The sequence below is a fragment of the Chrysemys picta genome, chromosome 1 (genome assembly GCF_011386835.1).
Source record: "Chrysemys picta bellii isolate R12L10 chromosome 1, ASM1138683v2, whole genome shotgun sequence".
Taxonomy (NCBI): Eukaryota; Metazoa; Chordata; order Testudines; family Emydidae; genus Chrysemys; species Chrysemys picta.
Window position 1 is genome coordinate 39,062,605 of NC_088791.1, and position 18,502 is coordinate 39,081,106.

Consider the following 18,502-nt stretch of genomic DNA (forward strand, 5'->3'; position numbering starts at 1 on the left):
GGATTTTAGCTAAACATGGATTTTTGCTGAGTTTAAGCCAGACCCTCCCCTTTTTTATATTGTATCATATTCAGATTCTGTCATCAAAGCAGTCTGCCATATTACAAACTATGGATATTAGCCTTAAGTGTCTCCCAAACTATGTGTGTTCAGTGAGCACCCACTCTGCATTGTCCTTAGATCGGTGATACAAATGGAAGAAGCTTTCAGACTGCCTCCCTGAAAAGAACCAAGCACTGTTATTTTAACACTGGTATCACCAGGTGAGATAAAGGAAGAACTCATGTTCCATTGCTTGAATGTTTGAGGGATTCCACTTCCAGCCCCTACAATTCTTAATTTCCAGATACTTATTTTAGTCACTTGAGTACTATTTTGCATGAGATCGAAAAAGGGAAATTACTACAATTTATAACATAGTACTGCATTCTGCTCCATGGCACCATTCCTTAAAGAGCAGCAGTGTGAATGATTTGTTTTGAACTAACCCCTTGGAGAACATTTTGTAAAACAACAGGTGTAAATTAAGCACAATTAAATTTTACATTGGGTCCTTCTGGTCTTTTATGGCCTGACACTATATCACAGCTCCTATTAGCAGCTCCCCGTGGAGCCTCTTTTTGTAATCAAAATGACAGCTTACATCACCAACAGCAGACATTACTTGAAATGTAATGTAATCTAATACTCCTTAAAAAAAGAACACAGCCCCTTTGAAATCTAGAGCCTGATCCAAAGTCTACAGAAATCAATGGAAAGATGCATCCACTTCAGTGAGCTTTGGATCAGGGCAAGTATCAGTTTAAGTGGGGGTGAGGGGGGAGTTTAATGTAGAATTTTTACACCTACATGGAAGTCCCTTCACCATTTGCTCTGGATTTGCAATCACGGTTTCCTGTCTTTTAACAGAGGGGAAGAAAAATAAAAAGAGGTTCTTCTCTAACTTCGCTTGGTCAACTCGTAGGGTAAGTACCAAATAAAACTGCTAATTTTAAGCCTTCGTCGTGTCAATGCCTTTTGAGTCAGGAGCCATTGTGCTATAAGGCACATGCTATGAGATCAGTCTTACCAAACCCATGCATCATGGTGCAGCTCTGTACTGATGTCACATCTTCCAGGGCTCCAGAGTATCAACATTTGTGTTTTAAGGGGACACAGCTTACATCCCCTAAGCAGTTTGGCGATGAAAGCATTCAGGAACAGTGTGGCATCATCATTGTTACCTAGCTTGAAGCCTTTGAAGCATCCATAGACTTGCTTCGAGGAGAACAACTGCACTAGAACCAGATGGTGTTAAAACACTGCCTGGACATCTTTGAATCCTTAGAAAGCTATTTGCACCACTTTGAGGTGCCCTTGTTGTGTCAAGGCTGCTTACTCTAGTCCAGTGGTTCTCAAACATGTTTACTGGTGACCCCTTTCACATAGCAAGCCTCTGAGTGCGACCCCCCCTTATACATTAAAAACACTTTTTTATATATTTAAACACCATTATAAATGCTGGAGGCAAAGCAGGGTTGGGGTGGAGGTTGGCAGCTCGCGACCCCCCATGTAATAACCTCATGACCCACTGAGACATCCCAACCCCCAGTTTGAGATCCCCTGCTCTAGTCTACAGTATCAATTACTATGTTTTTCAGGATGGCTTTACAATAACGTGACCAAAGGGCAAGTGTGAAAAATCGGGACGGGGGTGGGGGGTAATAGGTGCCTATATAAGAAAAAGCCCCCAAAATCGGGACTGTCCTTATAAAATTGGGACATCTGGTCACCCTACTTTACAATGATATGCAAACACACAGCAGGCATGCCGACGGGGGGTGGGGAGAGAGGGGGAGGGGCAAAAGGGGCAATTGCTCAGGGGCCTGGGTGATTTAAAAGGGTCCGGGGGGCCCCGGCTGCCATGGGGGCCAGGAGCCCCAGGCCCTTTTAAATTGCCTGGGCTGGCTGCAGGACTCCTAGGTGTATGCAACTGCTCCAGGCCCCATGCTTTGGGGGACCCCACGGGCAGTCCCGGAAGTGACGGATTCATCACTTCTACCCTGGGCCCTGCCCCTGCCAGGGACAACCCTGGCCCTGGGGCCCGGAATTTATGTCCGTGGGCCTGACAGCAGGCTATTGTTACATTCGGACATAGCATAGTTGTGCAGCATAACCCTCTCTACAAGGCTCTGAAGCATCAAGGGGTTTGCTTTGGAAGACAGTTCTGCACAGATATCACACAGCAAAAGCCCAATGATGTTTAAGGTCAGGGAATAAAGGGTGCAATTCTCCTTTTGCTTATATTGCTTTTACACTACCATAACTCCCTTAACTAGTTATGCTGGATTTATGAATGTTACAGACAAGAATTAGGCTCTCAGGAGCTAGGTTTTAAATGGGCTTTTTAATTGATGCTAGGAATGAAACTACAATATATCATCCAAGTATGCCAACAAAGAGTAATAAGTTTTGGCATCCCTTAATGTACCTTATTAGATGCTGAAAAGACCTTTTGGCATTACAAAGCCCCATAGCAATCTATTAATTAAGCTGTTTTAGGAGGATACATCAAAAGTGCTTTTGTGTCTGCCCCACTTTTATATATATATCTTCTTCATTATACAGGCACTTGAAAATGATCACCCCAATAGTACTGTATTTAATTTGGGTTTGAAATCTCTTTATGGCTGTGTATATTACTAAATATATAGGCAATGAAAGACCAAGACACTATTGCTTTCTCCCCAATTAATTTGAGAAAAATATAGCTGTGCTTAGTTCCATGGCTCTGTAATCAATAGACGCAAGCATGTCCTTGTTTGTTTCTACTTTTAAATACCAGTGTTGGGGAATTTATCCAGGAATTCTCTCAATTCCTGGAATGTAATGCTTGACCTCTGCTATTCAAGATCATCCATGTTCTTTGCAAAGGAACTTGTATATAAAGATAGCAACTCACTCTTAAGGATGAGGATTTCATGTATTTGGAGTTGAAGAATATTTCCTGCTTACATTCCTTTTTTAGAATTTATTATAGTGATACAAGTTACTAAAAAAACTATATTACTATACAATGCATAAAAAAACCTAAGTGTTTTCAGACATTTTCTTTACGGATTACAAATAATTTTTACTAATCCTGTTGCTTACATCTTCCCAGTATCAGGAGTTGTGAATTGGACACATCAGATGTCAGATTTGTAAACAAGGGCAGAGTTTGGGAGGGTGGGGAGTGCAGGGGGCCATTGCCACCCATCCCAAACTAGGGTGACCAGACGTCCCGATTTTATCGGGACTGTCCCAATATTTCCTTGTTTGTCCCACGTCCCGACCGACATGCGGTCGGGACACTGGACAAACAAGGAAATGCCCCGGAGCCTAGAGCCCGGAAGTGCTCGCACCCCCACCCCCCCGCCCCGACTCCGCCCCCTCCTCCCCCGATTGGCTCCCTCCCCGAATCCCCGCCTCTTCCCCGGGCTCACCATTCCCCCTCCCTCCGCAAGCGCTGGAGGGAGGCCCGGGAGATGCAGGGGAAGCGCGGGGCCAGGGTGAGTAACAGTCCGGCCTGGCCCCGAGCAGGCAGGACTCAGTTGGGTGGTTGGGAGAGGAGGGGGGCGGCCCGCGGGGCCAGGCGGCGGCTGTTGTTGTTGTTGTCCCCCTGGGCAGCGGGACTTGGGAGCAGCCGCTGCTGCAGCTCCCACTGCCGCGGGGGAGGAAGCGGCCATGGCGCTCCGCGGCTGCGGCGCCTCTGAACCCCCCGAGCCGGGGCCTGCTGCAGGGACCCAGCAGCGCGTACGCTGGGCCCAGCCCCTGGCCAGTCGCGTCTGGGCTGCTGCCCAGCTGGTGCTATCCCACGGCGGCCCCGGGGCGGAGGCATCGGCAGCCCAGCCCCATTCGTTCCCCTGCGGGACGGGGGGGCTGGGGCCTGCTGCCCCCACTCCGGGGCCGCCGCGGGATAGCACCAGCTGGGCAGCAGCCCAGACACGACTGGCCAGGGGCTGGGCTGGGCGCAGCGTGCACGCTGCTGGGTCCCCGCAGCAGGCCCCGGCTCGGGGGTTTCGGGGGCGCCAGAGCTGCAGCCGCGGAGCGCCATGGCCGCTTCCTGCCCCCGCGGCAGTGGGAGCTGCAGCAGCGGCTGCTCCCGAGTCTCGCTGGCCGGGGGTGAGAACAGCCGCCGCCTGGCCCCGCGGGCCGCCCCCCTCTTCGCCCTACCACCCAACTGAGTCCTGCCTGCAAGGGACCAGGCCGGACTGTTACTCACCCCGGCCCCGCGCTTCCCCTGAGTCTCCCGGGCCTCCCTCCAGTGCTTGCGGAAGAAGGGGTTTTGTTTTGTTTTTTTGCCCCCCCCCGCGTCCCGATATTTGTCTTGGGTGATCTGGTCACCCTATCCCAAACAGAAGCGAGGTGTGTGGGGGTCATTACGCGTGGTCATGTGCCACGCCCCCTCCCCCCAATTTCTGCGAGTGCCGAGCTGCCCTGCCGAGCTTGCTTGGGCGGGGGCGAAGGGGAGCTCTGTCCTTCCAAGCTGCGCCTCCCGCTCTGCCCCCAGCACGTTTCGGGTTTCGGCTTGCGAGGGGGCCGGACGGAGCAGCTGTTCTCCGGATCTCTGCCTCGGCAGCTGGATGCCGCCTCCTGGGTCCTAGTGCCCGCCTCTTTCCACTACAACGGTGAGTGCCTGGGAAGGGGGCAAGGGAAGGGGTGTGTGTGGAGGGAAGAGACAGTGGGGAAGGGGGTGGGATGGGGCAGGGAGAATAGAAGGGGAGGGAGATAAGGCACAAGACAGAGGGAGGAGGGGGGGGATGGGGAAGAGAAGGGGATATGGGAATGGGCCGGGGGGAAGCAGCAGCCCCAGCAGCACCAGAGCAGTGACATTGCTGCAGCAACCAGTGCCAGAGTGGCCACCAGGCAGCAGTAGCTAGGGCTCCCCCGGCCTGGCCCCTGCAGCACCACCAGCCCAGGTACCACTCCAAGCAGGGGGAGAGAGCCAGTGAGCCTGAGGAACAGGCTTCAGTGTGTGTGTATATGCTTTGCCTCCCCAGCCACAAATATAGCAGTCACACTACGCCGATGCTTTTAAGTACTCAAACTTGTAAAAGATTGGATGCCATTCAGGATACACTGCTTTCAAATAGGCATTCTTAGAATGTGCCAGTTCAAGACTGCAGAAAACTTAAGGAAAGTATAATGACATGGAGGTAATGCTGATGGACACAATATTATTCTAACTAATACTGGGAACAAGGGAATTGCCATACTGGGGAAAAAATGTTCCATCTTATCTGGTATCCGGCCTCTGGCTGTAGCCTATGTTAGAAACTTGAGAGGAAGGAATAAAGGTAATATATATTGTGTGGATCGTTGTCCAATACCTTCCTGACTCAAACTATTCTGCAATCTTGAAGTGGTACATTTCGAGAATGTCCATTTCACATCAGAGTACCTGAATGGCATCCAGTCTTTCTATCAGCTGATGCCCTGAAGAATGAGAATGAATATTCTCTCAATTTTTGTCTTAGCTATTTTAAATGAAGTATTCTTATTTATACAAGGGAGACAAGGTGGGTGAGGTAATATCTTTTATTGGACCAACTTCTTTTGGTGAAAGAGACTTGGTTCTCTAGAGACCTGAAGAAAAGCTCTGTGTAAGCTCAAAAGCTTGTCTTGTTCACCAAAGAAGTTGGTCCAATAAAAGATATTACTTCAACCACTTTGTCTCTCTAATAACCTGGGATCAACATGGCTACAACAACACTGCAAACAACATAGTTATCTTTTTTAAACTAGTTTTCAGAAATCAAATTAGTGACCTAGAAAATAAGTTTAGATTAGATACGGATTTCTGAAGGTATTCCATAAAAGACAGTGGTTTTTCTCAATGATTTATGAAGAGCATGGACATTTTTAAAAACTTTATTTTAAGACTGTAAACTTCCTTCCCTCCCACCCCTACCACACGTACTGTAAAAGCCGGCATCTACCGTAGTTTCTTCTTACTTGTTGTCCTATCACTCACCCCACAACAGCTCCTGTCAGGACAGATTGTTCTGGTTAGAAACCTGGACCCGAGGTTTAAAAGAGTAAAGGCTCTAAACCTACAGCATTCATGGAGGACCATATTCCCCATGTCCCATCTCTTCCTCACCGAAGAACACTCCTAAACATGTATCCAACAATAGTAGCCCTAGCCCTTCCATTGCTAGATTCCAAGGATGGAGGGAGCCCTTGCTGGCATAAAACTTCCAACTCCACCAAATTACAGCCAGTAGGAAATCATTCGTTACTGATTGGGCAGCTCCTTTTCAGTTTGAAGATATTCTGGGATATTTCCAGCTACTTCCAGTCCAGAAAGGAAAGGAATAAAATTGGGATTTTCAAGTTCAACTGTTACGGACCAAGACCACACACTGGAGAATAATATTTTTTAAATGTCCTTCCTAAATTTAACTGTAGTTTGTAGCTATTGAAGAAGCTTTCTTTAGTCTTTTCTTTCATATTTCATCTTCAGTGACTGTTAAGTTTGCTTAAAATAAAAATGAAAACATGGATGCTGAAAACATTGCTTTATTGCACTAGGCTGCTTATTAATTGAAGAAGCAATATGCAACTCCTTTTTTGTTCTCATGCACTAGTGCAATGCTGAAAAATTTGTGTTACATACACAACAGGGGAATAATTTACTTGTTTTAAAATATAGAATATCAAATTATTCTTTACAATATAGTATCTGTGAAATTCCCAGACCATGCTGATGTTCCCACTCAAACAGGAATGTCTCTTTCAACAGTGCAGTTGGGGGAACAGTATCACATCTTTAACGCACAATTCCTTTCAATGCCAATAGGAATTGTGCATGGAACCCTTCTGTGAGGTAATGCCAGCAGCAACAAGCGCCACGTTCAATATCTAGGGATTCCTCTTAGCAACACAAAACAGAAACTCAGCTCAAGCCCCCACCCTGTAATCTGGGCAAATTAAACACCACTCCCAGGCACCTCTAAGAGACACTACTTCCCCACTCACAAGTGCTGAGTCTGTGTATAACAAAAGAAAATTTTTATTAAAAGAGAAAGAGAACCCAGCATTAATTTGGGAAAACACCACAATCATGATTTAAAACAGGGGTGGGGAACACACAGCCCTCAGGCCGGATCCAGCCCATTGCTTAATTTCATCCAGCCCACACATGGGTGGCGGGTCCCATAGGCTGGGGGAGGCTGTGCCTCCCCAAACAGCCAGGCATGGACTTGCCCACGCTCCGCCCTGCCCATGCCCCTCCCCCATTTACCACCGTACAGCATGCAGCTCCTCCAGTCCCCCTGTGCTCCAGCTGGGGCTGGGAGTGCTGTGGCCGCGCTGCCCACCCGCCCTCCTGGCACTGCGGGGCTGGAGAGGTTTGCGCGCCCCCTGCCTTCCTGGCGCTCCTCTGGGGTTAGCCTGGAGTGGGGCTCCGGACCAGTTGCCACCGTGGTGGTGGGGGCTAATGGTTCCGGTGGGGGGGCGGAAGGAGCGGGGCTGGGGGCTTTGGATCAGGTGTCTGGCCCGCGATTGATTTTTTTCTGTGGGTCATTGGCCCATGATAGAAAAAAGGTTTCCCACCCTGATTTAAAAGCACATAACCATAAACAAACATCCACCCCACCGTACATTGGATAGTGTCCTTTGCCTCAGTTTCCCACCTTGCGGTGTGACAATCTAACAAACGAATGTCCCTTCAATATGCCACTCCCCTTTCCCTTCATTGAACCCCACTCAGATGGTTGTCCTTAGTCAGTGAAGACACAGAGTTCAGAGGTGCATTCACATGGGTTAACCTACCACCCCGAAAAAGGTGGGGAGTGAGCAATGCCACTGCTACCACCACTGCCTCTGCAGCTGGTTCACTGTGGCTGCTGTTGCCTCTGCTGCTGCTGCTTGCCACTCACTGGCACCTCTGCATTTTATTTCTGCTGGTGCTGGTTGCTTACTTCCACTTCTGCAATGCTGCCTTCTGAGGTTCTGCCACTTAAACCAGCTCTTAGTGATTCCACTGGGTAGTGGGGAACCTCACTGCTAGTGCAGTGTCTGTCTTGTCTATCACTGCAAGACTGTCCTCACCCCAGGTCTAAGGCTTAGCCCTGCTCATCAATAATTGTAGTTCTAGTAATCACTGAACAGAAACAAAGACTCCCAATTGAGCCTAATCAGGTCTATCATTAAGTCCCAGAGACAGGAGAATCAAACAGTATCTTGATCTTTTTTCAATAGCCTCCACACCACAGAGGAACACCAGTCCCCCACCCCCTGTCATCTCCAGTGGTATTTGGCATCCGTACCCTCTGCTTTGAAAGTGAGGTTCAGTTTAAGATGACCTCTCAATCAGGGCATGCTAAGTACAATTCTGCTGCCCTTTACTCATAAAGTAAGGATAACAACATTTCAGGGGGAGGGATAGCTCAGTGGTTTGAGCATTGGCCTGCTAAACCCAGCAGTGTGAGTTCAGTCCTTGAAGGGGGCCATCTAGGGATCTGGGGCAAAATCAGTACTTGGTCCTGTTAGTAAAGGCAGGAGGCTGGACTCAATGACCTTTCAAGGTCCATTCCAGTTCTAGGAGATGGGATATCTCCATTTAATTTAAAAAAAAAATTACTCCAGCATTCAATACCAAAGTGAATTATAACCCCAAATGAGTGAAAATTGATCACTTTGGCAAAGCAGCCCTATCTGCTGAACACCTAAGCAGAGTAGGTATGTCTATGCAAATACAATCTGCTCCTGAAGTCTTTTCCCCACTTTGTCCCTAGATTGCAAGGGAGAGCTCATTCAGACCCTGCTTACGTGTGGTTAAAAAAAATCCCATAGTATCAATTTAAGAATATTCATCTCACCTGAAATGCCAAAAGCCTTAGAGGGGCCCACACCTGCAACATATATAACAGAGTCATCATCTGTCATAGTGATCTACAAGGTGAGCATAAATGTATGATCTACTCCTGTATTCCTGCAAAGGATGTGGGTTTTGTTTGCTCATTTGATTATTTTTGGTAGTATTTGCTGTAATACTCCATTATCAAGTACAGGAATGTCAAAAGGAGGCAGGGTAACCCAGTGACACTTTGAGGAACCAAACAGCAGGGTCATGGAGTCAAAGTTACAAACAATTATGGGAAAATTTAGAGGGCTGTTGTTTGATGAAGAGCAATGTTTGTGAGCAAGGAGCATCCCCTAATGAAATGGAAAAAAATAGTCTTCTAGACCTATATTTTCAGAAGTTGTTAGTGATTTTTCTGTCTCCATTTTTGGAAGCTAAACTTGAGACAGCTTGAAGGAGCCAATTTTCAAAAAAAGTGCTGAGCCCTTGTCCTCTGAAAACCAAACCATTTTAAAAGTGCCTCAAGCTGGACACCCAAAAAGGGGAACCTAAAAGCACTAGTCGCTTTAAAAAAAGTTAAACCTACAATTCGTGTACTGGAAAATGAAAGGGTTTTCACATTCTGAGAAACATTTCACTTGACAGGTTTTATTTGGTGATAGTATTGAAGCAGCCCTCCTGCAATGAAACAAACAGCATATCACAAGTCCTGTTTGTCCATTTGTGACCATAATTTTGGCAAACTCCCCATAAATCAAATTTTAATTTTTTTAAAAGTCACCTCCTGCAACCTAATTCTTCCAGAACAGTCTTTTTGTTCATTCTACAAATGACATTTTCTGCAGTTCTTTATAGATGATTGAGAATTTGATTCTCTGTGTCTGGAATCACAAAGTATATGCACAACCTGTCAGCGGGTCATGTGTATCCTATCAATCTACGTCTAATAGATTTTTCACTTTTCATCAGTGTATTTCAAAACAGTGTGTAGTCTGCCAGATTTACTAAAAAGCTAGCTACGGAATCACACTTCCAATGTGTTCATCCCATCAAAGCCACAGCTCAAAATATCTGATTTATTATGAATCTTTGAGAAGTCTGTGATAGTGTTGGCATTCATCCTGAAAATAACGAATATATCAACAGAGGGGGTCGGGGGAAAAAAAGGAGGAATCCTAAGTATAATTTGTTAAAATCTGAAGAAACTACAGTTCTCTATGCAAGTGTGATTCGATTTCTAATGAATTCCTCCAGGATTTCAGTGTGTTAATATATAAATAATTCCATACAAACCAGTGTTTTTTATAATCATACTTTTTATTATTTCTCCAGTAATAGTATCATGGGTTTATTCAAAACTATTTAATTATTCACCCACTCCCACCCTCTTTAAATCTCTATTATTCAGCTCCTGTTTCTCTTTCCATGAGCAAGCCAGCCTGGTGCACAATTCAGTGGAAACAGGATGTAAGGGCAGATCCATAAGTGACATAAATTCACTTAGCTCTCTTAACACCAGCTGAGCATCCGGCCCTCTAGGCTTCAGCACACTGATATTTCCCAATGTCAAATGACATCTAAGTAGAATTTACATCAACTTGATGAAGATGCAAATGGAAGCTCATTTGGCACTTGGTAAAGCATGTGGAATTGTATCTTCTAAAGAAGGATTTACAACTAGACAGTGTATGATACAATCTACAGAATAGTGATATACTGGTATGTATTTAAATAAAAATTTAAAAGGACAATGGGTATGTGCTGAAAGGTGCCCAGACATTTCATTCTCACATGTGGAGCAACATACCAGCCTTATCTATCCTGAAGCAGATTAGGTTCGTACAGTACATAGCATGGAGTAGCTTCTCAGCAGCGCCAACGCCAGTTCCCCTGGAGCTCTATTAGCTGGTGTAAACATGTCCATTGACTTATGTAAGCAGGGCCGGCTCTAGGTTTTTTGCTGCTCCAAGCAAAAAAATTTTTGGCTGCCCCCCACCCCAGCGCTGGGCTCTCCACCCTCCCGCCCCCCAACTGCACCCTCCTTCCGTCCCAGCCCTGGGTCACTGGTAACTCGCTCCCAGAGCGGGTCATTCAGCAGGAATTTTGGATGTGCACAGAACACAGACAGAATTCATTCCCATATGGTTACAGAACTGCAGTAAAGTGGAACAATTTTCAGCTTGTGTGATTGGAGGATATCTGGATGCGTATTATAAGACTGTCCTACACAAATGAGGAAAAGTTGAGGTGCCTTTATTATTCTTTTGTTCCATTCTTTGTTTCTATGGGGAATTTGCCAATGCAATATCACTGTCTTCCTTTTAAACAAATAAAACTAAAACTAAAAAAAAAAAAAAAGCAATGGCTGTTGAAAATAGTAATTCCAGTCCTAATAACCACTGGGAAGCATTTCTTGCTCAATTTATTCTACTTTTTCTACAGCAAATTACAGTGGATCAGTGTATTTGATATGGGAGAAATGAAGTAACAGCTGCCCAAACTGAGCTTGAGCACGCCTGAATTTTGAGGGTGTTCAAATCTGGAAAAGAAAAGTCAATTTCTGCTTCCATGGCTCAGAGGTGGAAATCCTCCTACGTGCCTGGTACTGTATCTAAAGCTGCCCAATCTAATAGAGCCTCCCGTCCCTTACTTTTCATTTTAAATTCTAGTGGGATCCACATACCTCCCTTGCTAGGCTTCAGATAGAGAGGCGCACTGTCCACTTAGTCCACCCAATTCTTTCTTTGGGGGAAGAGCCCAGGGCTGGGGCGGCAGGAGGTGCGGGTGGGGGCCAGAGCTGGGGCGGCAGGGGGTGCGGGTGGGGGGAGAGCCCAGGGCTGGGGCACCAGGGTAGTGCAGGTGGGGGCCAGAACTGGGGCAGCAGGGGGTGTGGGCGGGGGAGAGTCCAGGGCTGGGGCAACACGGGGTGAGGGGGGAGCCCAGGGCTGGGGTGGGGGGCGGCAAAAAACCTAGAGCTGGCTCTGTCCCTACCATTCACAGCAAGCTGCAGGTTTCAGTTCCATACTCCTTCCCCCTCCCTTTCCTGTTACTAACGGCCGAGGGAATGCTGGGAAAAGTAGTTCTTTCCCTGCTCCAGGGCTGGCTCTATAGGCAGGGCGCTAACCAAGGAACTACAGCTTCCAGGGCCCCCTGTTGGTTCTCATCTCCCATGCTGGATTCTTGCGCCCCTGCAAATGTGCTGCCTCAAGCAACTGCTTGCTTTGCTGGTGCCTAGAGCCGGCCCTGTATGTAAGTGACCCGAAGGGCCTATTCCCCATATCAACCTCTCTGCAGGGAAGTTTAAGGAAACCTGTGGGGCCCAATTCCCTCTTCCTGACACAGTTTCTTTAAGGAACAATCTTCAAGCTTCATTCCAGTTGCCTACTAGTTCTGCCCAATGGGTCATCTGATCTTCTGTGGAGTCTTCAAGGGGATTACTTTAAGATGTGCTTCCTCTCCAGTCCTCTTAGAGAGAAGCTTTTAGTGACAACTGGAGGGCCTCCTCTGCTGCAGCATAAATTTCAGACTGGAAATAAGGTGTAAATTTTTAAAAGTGAGGGTAATTAACCATTGGAACAGGGTTGTGACAGATTATCACTGACCATTTTTAAATCAAGATTGGATGTTTTTTTCTAAAAGATACACTCTAGGAATTATTTTGGGTAAATTCTGTGGTCTATGTTATATAGCTCACTAGGTGCTCAAAATGGCCTTCTCGCCTTGGAATCGATTAATCTAGGGCAGTATCGGAGGCAGAATCCCTCCCCTAGGATCCATACCCACAGCTATTGCAAAACTGAACTACCTTTCTTCCGAGTGTAAATATAGGGCAAAAAGATGAAAAGCAGCAGCTTTACAAGATTTACAGTTTAGTTTTCCCTTCTCTTTGGCACACACTCAAAAGAGCAGCCTTGTCAACCCAATCCACCTCTTGCTTCCAGATTTATACATTCAGTTGTGCTGTGATTTTAAGTGTCAACTATAATTCCTGAATTGATTGCAAAATATGAATTCCTACTTCTGAATGTATCGATTTCATTTTGTAATACATGCCATGCTCTAGATTGTTTTCCTTGCAAATGGTACTGATGCCAAAACATTACATTAATTATAACTAAGAATCCAATGCAGGGAAGTGTTGAGCACCAAGTGGGTGGTATTGAATGCCTTCAGCTTTTATTGACTTCAATGGGAGTTCAGGGCATTCAGTAAATTGTAGAACTGGGCCCCACTAGCTAGTAGAGACCACCACAGTCAAGGTTACACAACAGTTCTCATTCTAACCTTCTTTCAATTGCCTATGACTTTGTGCAGCTTTCAGCTTCAGGGGCTATAATTTTCCATGCCTTCCTTTTGTCTCAGACTCTTTTTCGGAAAGTTTGACCACAAACAGATAAACTGTTTTTGAGTAGGAGAGTGAAAAAAGCATACTTTACTCCGTTTAAAAAATAAATAAACTATCTTTCTCTGCACATTTCTAGAGCCAAACTGGTGAGGGTTGAAAGGTGAGAATTTTGACATGGAAACAAACCAAACTAAAGGAATGATCTTGAGTGGAGCTACTCCCATTTACACCAGCTCAGAATCTGGCCCAAGTGAGGTAACTTGTTCCGAAGAAAACTGGTTTTGGATTTCACTAACTTCTGAGCCCCTGAAAAAGAGCAGTGGATTCTGTCCCCTCCCCACCTCACCCACCTACCCTAGCCCCAATACTTATGAAGTGCACAGCTAAGGATTCTCTGTGAAAGTACATGTGGCTGTCTCAGTTGTGTAGCTAACAGTACTGTAGAACACAGTGCTGCAAGTCAATACAGACACCTCGGGCTGAGTAAAGGGCGCCTCATGCACATTGTAAGAAGGTCTGCTTGGATATAGAAGATAATTTGGCTCTTTGTATGAGAGCCTCACGATGGTGTACGTTAGAAGCTCTGCAAGTGGCAGACTCACTGTGGCAAACACTGGAGGTAGAGCCTTACAACTCAACAGGACCTGATCACAAATGTCAAGATTGGCCAGGTTGCCCTACCAAGCCATGCCCCAAGGACAAGGTGGTGGTGCTGACTCAGGCTCAGTGGCAGTGGGGGGAAGAGTGTCTGGGGTAGGTCTGAAAAATGCATCAACCCACTTGGGCCCAGGTGGGCTTGTGCTCAGGTATGGCTTTAAAATTAGACCCAAGCAGACCTCTAATTTAAAGTGTTTGTTAATTAATATTGATCTGGATTCCATGCTGACGGGAAATTTGTCTTCAAATACTTACCGAAAGCAATCACAACAAGCGACGAGCAGTCACATTTACTTGATCATTTTAACCCATATTTGTGGAAAATAAATTGCAGAATTTGCTCGGCTCTAATGGGAATCTCACTTCCAAACTTTTAAACTATATTTTAGAATGTGTTTTAAAATCATCATTTAATTGCAGGTAAGAGACAGAAAAAAAGCATATGAAAATCATACCAGGAATCTCAAGTAACCTCCATTTTAGCCACTGCACAAAGTTTTTCCAAGAACTGTAACTATAAATTTTTCCAGTGGAGAGCATGTGTCCTAAATACATATTTACACTATCAACCACAACAGCTCTAAAGAGCCATTTACATTTCACAGAGTGATAGTGTCTAAGTGTGGGCATGTACTTATCTTAGAGAACAAAAAGCCTACTTAAAAATCCATTCCAGCTGACTGGTTACATATGCACATACTAAGAAATTCCCTAACTACTGTAACACGTTTAGAATCTGTTCCAGTCTGCTGGGTAAACCACTATTAGGAGCTATTAGGTGCATAAATGCAGATTAATCATCTAAATATATATTTACCCAGTAAGACAGAAAAATTCCTCCCAAGTTGATTCAATCTCTCAAATCTAGGGATATAGAATGTGCTGTATTATATCAAACTGATGGTCCATCTAGTTAGACAGTGGCCAACCTCAGTTGCTTCAGTGGAAGCAACCCTACGGTAGACAGTTGTGGGAAAATGTGTCCCCACGGGAAAATTTCCTCCTAACTGGAAACTAGGTACTAGGTTTTACATGAGGGTATAGATCCTTTCCAAAGCTCTTAATACTACCATTCAACTCTGCATATTAGGTGTGATCTAAATTGTTATTTACTCAGTTCCATGGAACACCCTCCATAGAACTTTAAAAAAAAAAAAACAACAACACACCACTGATTCCACTGACTGCACCAAGCTGTGAAGCCTTTTGGGAACATAATATCATTATTATTCAATGGACCTCAAAGTCATTTTGAAGATTTTTGTATGTTTGGGGGGTTCGTTTTACTTTTCTGTGAGAGAAATGGTGTTCAGAACAGATATGGTTTCCCCCTCTTCTGAGTGATTGAAAATGGAGACAGGTCTTGGTGATATTCCAGTTCTATTCCCAGTTCACATGCATGAGCATCAACTGACTCTGGAAATCTATGCTCACTCTTTACCTTGTGCTCCTTAAACATACAGTATTTAATATAGGGGAAACAATGGTTACTAACCTGTCCTGTCACTGCTGTTCAATACATGTTGCACATATCCATTCCACTTCAGGGGCATGCATGCCTGGTGCACTGCTGTCAGAGATTTTTCCCTTAGTGGTACCCACTGGGGTGGTGCACATGCTCTGCTGCCTTGTGCTGCTGTGTGATGGTATAAAGGGTAGAACCTATCCCAGCTTCCCTTAATTCCTTCTTATCAGACAGATTTTGACATAGAGGGGAAAGAGGGTGGATCATGGAATGTACATGTGCAACACATCTGAAAGAACAACAGTTACAGAACAGGTTAATAAACTGTCATTTTTTTCCTCTTTTAATGATAATACATGTAGCGTTGCTTTAGCCTCGTTGGTCCCAGGATATTAGAGAGACAAGGTGAGTGCAGTAATATCTTTGCTTGGACCAAATTCTGCTGGTGAGAGAGACATGCTTTTGAGTTTACACAGAGCTCTTCTTCAGGTCTGGGAAATGTACTCAGAGCTGGAATAGATTGTTTACTATAAGTAATTAACAACATACACCTCTACCCCGATATAACACGACCTGATATAACACGAATTTGGATATAACACGGTAAAGCAGCGCTCCGGGGCGTTGGGGCTGCGCACTCTGGTGGATCAAAGCAAGTTCGATATAATGCGGTTTCACCTATAACGCGGAAAGATTTTTTGGCTCCCGAGGACAGCGTTATATCGGGGTAGAGGTGTATTTCAAGAGACCATTCAAGGTGAAATGATGCGTTAACACCTATCCTGTCATAGTGGGGAATTTTCATCCTTTGGACAGACAACCTAAACTGCCTCATAGATTTCCACTACAACTTCAACAATCCCCACCTGCTCTGTTCTGTATGAGGAATACAGCATTAAAAAGCGCTGCCCAGCAACCATTAGCTAAAGCGAGGGAAGACTGAAATTTGGGCCTAATCAAACAAACAGAATAGAGTGGTGATAGTGAATCATATTGTTGAGACCCACATAAGAGCATAATTTGCTTTACAGTTATAAGGATTTAGTAGTTAATAAAGATGGTTTATTGACCCAAGACAACAGTATTCTTCTTTAAAAGGTCTTCTAACAGTAGAAAGAGTGATAGTAATATAAATTAACAGTTCGCATAATGTACCTCATCTGAATACTTTGCAAAGCCCAGTATGTAACTAAGCTAAGGGGAGCCTACCAAAGAAAAGGAAAAGAAAGCTGAAATTAATATATAAATATAAATCACCACTACTGATTGTGTTATTTGTGTTCATATATTTATTTTTGTCAGCAGACTCCATTTTTAAAATTGACATGAACCTGCCACAGAATTTCTAAATCTGCCACAGCAGAGTGCCAGAGAAACTAAAGGGCCATGCTGCAGAATTTTGCACCCAGCTCGCCAGAATGCATAGTTCTCATATCTTGTCTTAAACTAGATAATGAGCAATTTAAGGCAAGGCCTTGTCTCCTATTACTTCAGAATTGCCAACCCCAAAACTCATGAGTTCCACTCCCCAAATCATGATTTAAAACAGTGGTTGTCAAAGTCGGTCTGCCGTTTTTTAGGGAAAGCCCCTGGCGGGCCGGGCCGGTTTGTTTACCTGCTGCGTCTGCAGGTTTGGCTGATCGCGGCTCCCACTGGCCGCGGTTTGCCGCTCCAGGCTAATAGGAGCTGCAGGAAGCGGCATGGGCCCAGGGATGTGCTGGCCGCCCTTCCCGCAGCCCCCATTGGCCTGGAGTGGTGAACCTCGGCCAGTGGGAGCCGCGATCGGCTGAACCTGTGGACGCGACAGGTAAACAAACCGGCCCGGCCTGCCAGGGGCTTTCCCTGAACAAGTAGCGGACCGGCTTTGAGAACCACTAATTTAAAAGAAAAATATTTGAGCTGTCTGATTTTTTAATTCCCCCACCCCACTTCCAACATGGGTGACAATTAGTATTGCCAATTTATAGTGAGAACGATGATTTTGGTGACTGCATCTCTACATCAATCACAAGTGGTGTGTCCACACTGCTACAAGAAGTTCTTTATGACCAGCATCCCTCACCGCCATAGACCTGGACAGAGGACAGCTCCAAGGGAGTTCGCCTCTCCCCATTCTCAGGGTGGGTGGTGTAGGGAAAGAAAAGAGGAGAGGAGAAAGGGAAAAGAGAGAAGCCAATTTTTATTTTTTATTTTTTTTTTGGCAAGAGGGGAGATAGGAAGAGGGTGCAGAGCTATCCTGAGCTGCTAGGCTCTTTCTTCACCAACTTCCCCATCTATGACAATGGTATTAGCTGCTCCCTCTATCCCTTCTCTTCCCTCAAAAACTTCTCTCTGCTCCTCAGGGGTTGGGTAGAGTTCTGGCTGCCTCCTACAGTAACAGCTCTTCCACAGGAGACAGGGAAGTAGGGAAAGCAACCAATCAAACAGGGTTTTCCCCCGGGCAGTCCGAAAGCTCATGAAAAGCTGGAGCTTCTCAGGACAGCACAAGACTGGATCAAGTGAGCCAGAATTTGTTACTTGCAAAAAAGTGCTACCACACTGGGGCTCAGATTTGGATTGGGACCTCTGGCCCAATCATAATAGGTTATTACCTTGGGCTCGAATATTTCACCAGTGGCAACTGCACAGATACATAAGTAAGTAACTTCACTTTCAATATAAACATGGCCTTTGCTACTTTAAACCCAGTTCGGACTAACAACACAGGCCATCAAAGCTCCTTTTGGGAAGTGTTTTCCATCTACAAAATGCTTAGTGATCTTTCATAAACGTTTACTGAACCTTGTAAGAGTACAGCCTTGAACCTTCAGAATGAGAAGCCCAGATCTTGAATGGTGATATATTAGCTATTCTGTAACATGAGCATTCTCTCCATATCAGCACAGTCACTGTTGCAAAGTGCTGAAGAGAATTGACTATAATTAATCTTTTCTAATATTCTGGGATCCCTGCTGTGATGGGAGACAGACTGTTTCCACACACATGATATGAGGACTTATAGTTCAGAATCTTCAACATCTGTCCTTGATGACCCCCCCTCTCATGGCAGCTAGGAAAATTGAACTCCGCCACCAACTGGCATTTTAATAAACAGAAGCATGTGCCCTTGGAAATAAATTTTTAAAAAAGGTCTAATGGCACCTACAGGTAAAGCACAAGTATCAATTTGTTTATTTAGAAAAATGAAAATGAGTTCAAGTTGTCT